The sequence below is a fragment of the Oncorhynchus masou genome, chromosome 31 (genome assembly GCF_036934945.1).
Source record: "Oncorhynchus masou masou isolate Uvic2021 chromosome 31, UVic_Omas_1.1, whole genome shotgun sequence".
In the NCBI taxonomy this organism is placed as follows: Eukaryota; Metazoa; Chordata; class Actinopteri; order Salmoniformes; family Salmonidae; genus Oncorhynchus; species Oncorhynchus masou.
In genome coordinates, this window is record NC_088242.1 from 49,466,137 (window position 1) to 49,475,102 (window position 8,966).

Here is an 8,966-nt window from a genome sequence, read left to right on the forward strand (position 1 = left end):
TCAATCATAACATAGATTATTCAGACCTGCAGACCTACTTATTAGGGTTTCACAGCAAAGCTGTAAAACCTATTTTTATTCTATGAATAATTTTTCCTTGATGTAATAAATAATTCAAGCACGGATTGGCAACCTTTCAAATTTGGCACACAGACTAGAGGCCATGAGTAACTTGGTCAAAAATAATGGCACAGATTGGCCTATAAGGGGTTGCTGTTATACGCGGTCTCACTTCAATGCTCATATCCGTCACACCGTTTGACTTAGAGACTTAACTTTGTATGCACAGTGCATTCGGAAAGTATTCAGACTGCATGACTTGTTCCACATTTTGTTACATTACAGCCTTATTCTACAATGGATTCAATATCCCCCCCAATCTACACACAAAACAATGTAGGTCTACACACAATACAGGTTTAGACATTTTTGCACATTTATTAAAATAAAAATGGAAAATAACATTCACACAAATGGATGGGAAGTGTCTATGCACAGCTATTTTCAGGTCTCTCCAAAGATGTTAGATTGCGTTCAAGTCCGAGCTCTGGCTGGGCCACTCAAGGACATTCAGAGATTTGTCCTTACGGTCATTGTCCTGTTGGAAGGTGAACCTTCGCCCCAGTCTAAGGCACTTAGCCCTCTGAAGCAGGTTTTCATCAATCCTGGCTAGTCTCGCAGTCCCTGCCGCTCAAAAACATCCCCACAGCATGATGCTGCCTTCATCATGCTTCACCGTAGGGATGGTGCCAGGTTTCCTCCAGACGTGACGCTTGGCATTCAAGCGACAGAGTTCAATCTTGGTTCCATCACACCAGAGAATCTTGTTTATCATGGTCTGAGAGTCCTTTAGGTGCCTTTTGGCAAACTCTAAGCGGGCTGTCATGTCCCTTTTACTGAGGTGTGACTTCCGTCTGGCCACTCTACTATAAAGGCCTGATTGCTGGAGTGCTGCGGAGATGGTTGTCCTGGAAGTTTCTCCCATCTCCACAGAGGAACTCTGGAGCTCTATCAGAGTGGCCAGTGGATTCTTGGTCATCTCCCTGACCAAGGCCCTTCTCCACTCTTTGTTCACCTCTAGGAAGAGTCTTGGTGGTTACAAACTTATTCTATTTAGGAATGATGGAGGCCAAATTGGTCTTAGGGACTTTCAATGCTGCAGAAATGTTTTGGTACCCTTCTCCAGATCCATACCTCGACACAGTCCTGTCTCGGAGCTCTTATGGACAATTCCTTTATAGACAGGTGTGTGCCTTTCCAAATCATGTCCAATCAATTTAATTTATCACAGGTGGAATCAAAGTTGTAGAAACGTCTCAAGGATGATCAATGGAAAAAGGATGCACCTGAGCTCAATTTCGAGTCTCATAGCAAAAGGTCTGAATACTTACACTACCGTTCAAAAGTTTGGGGTCACTTAGAAATGTCCTTGTTTTTAAAAGAAAAGCATTTTTTTTGTCCGATAAAATCAAATTGATCAGAAATACAGTGTAGACATTGTTAATATTGTAAATGACTATTGTAACTGTAAATGGCTGATTTTTAATGGAATATCTACGTAGGCGTAGAGAGGCCCATTAGTAACAACCATCACTCCTGTGTTCCAATGGCATGTTGTGTTAGCTAATGGAGTTTATCATTTTAAAAGGCCAATTGATCGTTAGAAAACCCTTTCGCAATTATGTTAGCACAGCTAAAAACGGTTCTGATTAAAGAAGCAATTAAACTGGCCTTCTTTAAACTAGTTGAGTATCTGGAGTATCAGCATTTGTGGGTTCAATTACAGGCTCAAAATAGCCAAAAACAAAGACTTTCTTCTGAAACTCATCAGTCTATTCTTGTTCTGAGAAATTAAGGCTATTCCATGCGAGAAATTGCCAAGAAACTGAAGATCTCGTACAACGCTGTGTAATACCTTCACAGAACAGCGCAAACTGGCCCTAACCAGAATAGAAAGAGGAGTGGGAGGCTCCAGTGCACAACTGAGAAAGAGGACAAGTACATTACATTGTCTAGTTTGAGAAACAGACGCCTCACAAGTCCTTAACTGGTAGCTTCATTAAATAGTACCGGCAAAATACCAGTCTCAACGTCAACAGTGAAGAGGCGACTCCGGGATGCTGGTCTTCTGTCTCAGTATGTGTAAACCATGTAATCTTCAGCAATCTACACACAATACCCTATAATGACAAAGCGAAAACAGGTTTTTAGATTTTTTTGCAAACGTATTAAAAATAAAAACATAACATATTTTCATACAGTACAAGTCCAAAGTTTGGACACACCTACACATTAAAAGGGTTTTTCTGTATTTTTACTATTTTCTACATTGTTGAATAATAGAAAATATATAAACTAGGAAATAACACATGCAATCATGTCGGAACAAAAAAAGTGTTAAACAAATCCAAATAGATTTTAGATTCTTCAAAGTAGCCACCATTTACCTTCTTTGCATACTCTTTGCATTCTCTCAACCAGCTTCACCTGGAATGTTTTTCCAATGGTCTTGAAGGAGTTCCCACATATGCTGAGCACTTGTTGGCTGCTTTCCTTCACTCTGCGGTCCAATTCATCCCAAACCATCTCAATTGGGTTGAGGTCGGGGGATTGTGGATGTCAGGTCATCTGATGCAGCACTCCATCACTCTCCTTGGTCAAATAGCCCTTACACAGCCTAGCGGTTTGTTCGGTCATTGTCCTGTTAAAAAACAATTATAGTCCCACTAAGCGCAAACCAGATTGGGTGGTGTATCGCTGCAGAAATCTATGGTAGCCATGCTGGTTAAGTGTGCCTTGAATTCTAAATAAATCCCTGACAGTGTTACCAGCAAAGCACTCCCACACAATTACACCTCCTCCTCAATGCTTCACGGTGGGAAACCACACATGCGGAGATCATCCGTTCAACTACTCTGCGTCTCACAAAGACACAGCGGTTGAAACCAAAAATCTAAAATTTGGACTCATCAGATGTCCATCGCTCGTGTTTCTTATCCCAAGCAAGTCTCTTCTTCTTATTGGTGTCCTTTCTTTTCAGCAATTCGACCATGAAGGCCTGATTCACACCATCTCCTCTGAACAGTTGATCTTAAAATGCGTCTGTTACTTGAACTCTGTGAAGCATTTATTTGGGCTGCAATTTCTGAGGCTGGTAACTCTAATGAACTTATCCTCTGCAGCAGAGGTAACTCTGGGTCTTCCTTTCCTGTGGCGGTCCTCATGAGATCCAGTTTCATAACAGCGCTTGATGGTTTTTGCGACTGCACTTGAAGAAACTTCTTGAAAAAAAGTTCTTGAAATGTTCCGCATTGACTGACCATGTCTTAAAGTAATAATGGACTGTCATTTCTCTTTGCTTAGTTGAGCTGTTCTTGCCATAATAGGGACTTGGTCTTTTACCAAATAGGGCTATCTTCTGTATCAAATCAAAATGTATTCGTCACATGCGCCGAATACCACAGGTGTAGAGACCTTACAGTGAAACGCTTCCTTACAATTTTTCACAATTCCTGACATTTAATCCTAGTAAAAATTCCCTGTCTTAGGTCAGTTAGGATCACCACTTAATTTTAAGAATGTGAAATGCCAGAATAATAGTAGAGAGAATGATTTATTTCAGCTTTTTATTTTTTCATCCACATTCCCAGTGGATCCAAAGTTTACATACACTCAATTAGTATTTGGTAGCAATGCCTTTAAAATTGTTTATCTTGGGTCAAACATTTCAGGTAGCCTTCCACAAGCTCCCCACAATAAGTTGGGGGAATTTTGGACCATTCCTCCTGACAGAGCTGGTGTAACTGAGTCAGGTTTGTAGGCCTCCTTGCTCGCACACACTTTTTCAGTTCTGCCCACAAATCTTCTATAGGATTGAGGTCAGGGCTTTGTGATGGCCACTCCAATACCTTGACTTTGTTGCCCTTAAACCATTTGCCACAACTTTGGAAGTATGCTTGAGGTCATTGTCTATTTGGAAGACCCATTTATGACCAAACTTTAACTTCCTGACTGATGTCTTGAGATGTTGTTTCAAAATATCCACATAATTTTCCATCCTCATGAAGCCATCTATTTTGTGTAGTGCACCAATCCTTCCTGCAGCAAAGCACCCCCACAACATGATGCTGTCACCCCCGTGCTTCACAGTTGGGATGGTGTTCTTCAGATTGCAAGCCTCCCCCTTTATCCTCCAAACATAACGATGGTCATTATGGCCAAACAGTTCTATGTTTGAGACCAGAGGACATTTCTCCAAAAAGTACGATCTTTGTCCCCATGTGCAGTTGCAAACCGTAGTCCGGCTTTTTTATGGCGGTTTTGGAGCAGTGGCTTCTTCTTTGCTGAGCGGCCTTTCGGGTTATGTCGATATAGGACTTTTTTTTACTGTGGATATAGAAACTTTTGTACCTGTTTCCTCCAGCATCTTCACAAGGTCCTTTGCTGTTGTTCTGGGATTGATTTGCACTTTGCGCACCAAAGTATGTTCATCTCTAGGAGACAGAACGTGTCTCCTTCCTGAGCGGTATGACGGCTGCATGGTTTCATGGTTTCATGTTTATACTTGCATACTATTGTTTGTACAGGTGAACGTGGTACCTTCAGGCGTTTGGAATATGCTCCCAAGGGTGAACCAGACTTGTGGAGGTCTACATTTTTTTTCTGAGGTCTTGGCTGATTTCTTTTGATTTTCCCATGATGTCACGCAAAGAGGCACTGAGTTTTGAGGTAGGCCTTGAAATACATCCACTGGTACACCTTCAATTGACTCAAATGATGTCAATTAGCCTATCAGAAGCTTCTAAAGCCATGACATAATTTTCTGCAATTTTCCAAGCTGTTTAAAGGCATGCTTAGATACTTAGTGTATGTAAACTTCTGACCCACTGGAATTGTGATACAGTGAATTATGAGTGAAATAATCTGTCTGTAAACATTTGTTGGAAAAATTACATGCACAAAGTAGATGTCCTAACCGACTTGCCAAAACTATAGTTGTTAACAAGATATTTGTGGAGTGGTTGAAAAACGAGTTTTAATGACTCCAACCTAAGTGTATGTAAACTTCCAACTTCAACTGTAAATGGGTTTGTCGAGATTGGTGTGGATGAACTTGACTGGAATGAGAGGTTCGTCGAGCAGGTATCCACCTACTATTGGCGATGTAGTGTACATTTCCCCAAGGTAAGAATAAGGAGTTGGGCTATTCACTCTGTCCATAAGGGGGCACTGGTGGGCATGATAACCTCCATGATAGCATTTTTTCTCTGAGTCTATTGTTAAATGTGTGAGGTACAGTGCTGGGTGCCGGGACACATCCTACTGCCTAAACCAAGTGAGGCTCGATGTGACAAAAGTACGCCCAAGTAACACTGCCAGTTGGGGTATGTCAATGATTGCTGGAGCCCCCGAACCCAGAGTGGCAGGCTTCAGGCAAACCTTGGCGCATAAACAGTTATCAATCCAAAGTTCCAGAGTTCATGGGTGTCAAAAGTTTTGCGTCTCTCACATGTGAATTCGAATCATACTACACCGGCCATTACAGACTACAAAGGGAAGGACAGCCGAGAGCTGCCCAGTGATACGAGCCTACCAGACGAGCTAAATTACTTCTATGCTCGCTTCGAGGCAAATAACACTGTAACATGCATTAGAGCACCAGCTGTTCCGGAAGACTGTGTGATCATGCTCACCGCATCCGATGTAAGTAAGACTTTTAAACAGGTCAACATTCACAAGGCCGCAGGGCCAGATGGATTACCAGGACGTGTACTGCGAGAATGCTCTGACCAACTGTCAAGTGTCATCACTGACATTTTTAAGCTCTACCTGTCCAAGTCTGTAATATCAACATGTTTTAAGCAGACCACCACAGTCTCTGTGCCCAAGAACACAAAGATAACCTGCCTAAACGACTACCGACCCATAGCACTCAAGTGTGTAGCCATGAACTGCGTTGAAAGGGTGGTCATGGCTCACATCAACACCATCTTCCCAGAAACCTTAGACCCACTCCAATTTGCATACCGCCCCAATAGATTCATGGATGATGCAATCTCTATTGCACTCCACACTTCCCTTTCCCACCTGGACAAAAGGAACAGCTATGTGAGAATGCTATTCATTGACTACAGCTCATTGTTCAACACCATAGTGCCCTCAAAACTCATCAATAAGCTAAGGACCCTGGGACTAAACACCTCCCTCTGCAACAGTATCCTGGACATCCTAATGGGCCGCCTCCAGGTGTTAAGGGTAGGTAACAACACATCCGTCACGCTGATCCTCAACACAGGGGCCCCTCAGGGGTGCAAGCTCAGTCCCCTCCTGTACTCCATATTCACTCATGACTGCAAGGCCAGGCATGACACCAACACCACCATGAAATTTGCAATGATGACACAACAGTAGTAGGCCTGACGAGACAGCCTATAGGCCAGAGGTCAGAGACCTGGCCGTGTGGTGCTAGGACAACAACCTCTCCTTCAACGTGATCAAGACATTGGAGATGATTGTGGACTACAGGAAAAAGAGGACCGAGCACATCCCCATTCTCATCGACGGGCCGCAGAGGAGCAGGTTGAGAGCTTCAAGTTCCTTGGTGTCCACATCACCGACAAACTGACATGGTCCAAGCACACAAAAACAGTCGTGAAGACAGCACGACAAAACCTATTCCCCCTCAGAAGACTGAAAAGATTTGGCATGGGTCCTCAGTTCCTCGAAAGGTTCTACAGCTCCATCAATGGTTGGTTGCATCAATGCCTGCTATGGCAAGTGCTCAGCCTCCGACCGCAAGGCACTACATAGGGTAGTGCGAATGGCCCAGTATATCACTGGGGCCAAGCTTTCTGCCATCCAGGATCTCTATACCAGTCGGTGTCAGAGGAAGGCCCTAACAAGTGTCAAAGACTACAGCCACCCTATTCATAGACTGTTCTCTCTGCTACCACACAGCAAGCGATACCGGAGTGCCAAGTCTAGGTCCAAGAGTTTTCTAAACAGCTTCTACCCCCAAGCCATAAGACTCCTAAACATCTAGTCCAATGGCTACCCATACTATTTGCAGTGCCCCCCCCCTCTTTACCACTGCTACTCTCTGTTGTCATCTATGCATAGTCACTTTAATTACTCTACCTACATATACATACTACCTCAAATAACCGGTGCCCCTGCACATTGACTCTGTATCAGTACCCCCCTGTATATAGTCTCCCTATTGTTATTTCACTGCTGCTCTTTAATTACTTGTTACTTTTATCTCTTATCTGTATTTCATTTAACTGCGTTGTTGGTTAGGGGCTCGTAAGTAAACATTTCACTGTAAGGTTGTATTCTGTTGTATCCTGTTGTATTCGGTGCATGTGACTATTACAATTTGATTTGATTTGAATGTGGGTTCAATGGAAAATGTTCATTTGCCACATCCAGACAAATGGTGGTCGAGAGCAGTGGAAAGGGAAGAAGAACCAATCTCCCCCAGTCCACAATGTGGTGTCCCACTCCTTCAGATGGCACTTGACCGGAGGCTCGTTTTCTGCTCGAACCAATGGCTTGCATGCGCAGTGTTGCTCTGGATCATGTGAACAGTGACGTCAGGGTACAGGGTACAATTTGTTGCACGTTCCCCACACTTCTGCGGGGTCATCACATCGACTGTTCCCGAAACGGGCAATCCGAGTGGATTCCATGTTGGCCGGTAAATCCTGGTTCCGAAACGGGGTCGAGACTTATGTGTCCTCAGCAAGCACCTAAGAGTCTATGAATTCAGAATGCATCACGAGCCGCCAGCTGTTACAGTTGACGGGCTGGGGGCAAGCAGTGTTACATGCATACATTCTGGTTTCCCATACTCAGTCTTTAGGCTTCATAGGAAACGAGAAAATTTGCTGTCTGACTCTCACCGTGTTCCATTTCTGGGTCTCGAGTTCGACTCACTCTGGCTCTGATTAACCAAATTTCAGCTGGGTCACGCAGTGTGTTTTCACCAGTGCCTAGGCCTAATGGGGAGGATGACATCTGTGGTAGAAGCCATTCCCCTGGGGTTATTGTTGTTGTGGCCTTTCCAGCGCTGAGTGCAAGTCGCTCACATAAACGCATTTCACAGCCTAAACCGGTTGCTTTGGGTGTCCCCATCGGGCCTACAGGTTCTGGCCCAGTGGTGGGACCCACTGTTATTGTCAGGGGGCTCCCATGTGTTGAGTTGTAACATGCAGGATGCTGATGACAGACACATCCCCCTAAGGGTATCAGGTGCTTCCTTCCACCTTTGTCGGGCCAGCTGGTGCTGGTCAGAATCAGCAATATTTATGGCGGTAGTGGCATACAGTGAAGGACTCAGTCTCTCTCCCTCCTAACCTTGGTGCTCCCCATTGCTGTGGAGTAGTGTGTACATGCTCTCGCTTCGGGCGACACATGGCCAGTTTTGGCACGCAAAGCCGGAGATTTGGTACCTATGGGCCTGGCCCCTGAGAGGGCCAATCTGGTGGCTAGAGGGTTAACGTTATTTATTCTATTGAGGGGAGTTTGAGCTCTAGTGGGGGGGGAATATGTATACATATCGAATATATTTGTACACTGCCGATTTTGCAGGTTTTCCTACTTACAAAGCATGTAGAGGTCTGTAATTTTATTCATAGGTACACTTCAACTGTGAGAGACGGAATCTAAAACAAAAATAAGGAAAATCACATTGTATGATTTTTAAGTAATTAATTTGCATTTTATTGCATGACATAAGTATTTGATCACCTACCAACCAGTAAGAATTTATATTTATATTGTTAATCTGTAGTCTAGGACCCTATAAATGTAAGGAGGGTCTTATAACCCCTCCCAGTCTATTAATATAACAGAAGCAAAATCAATTTTTCTAATACATCCAACATGTGTACAGCCCCAAATCATGACCGCTAGATTAATCCTGACACACTCCTCAATTGTCCAGTGTTGGTGATCGCGTGCCT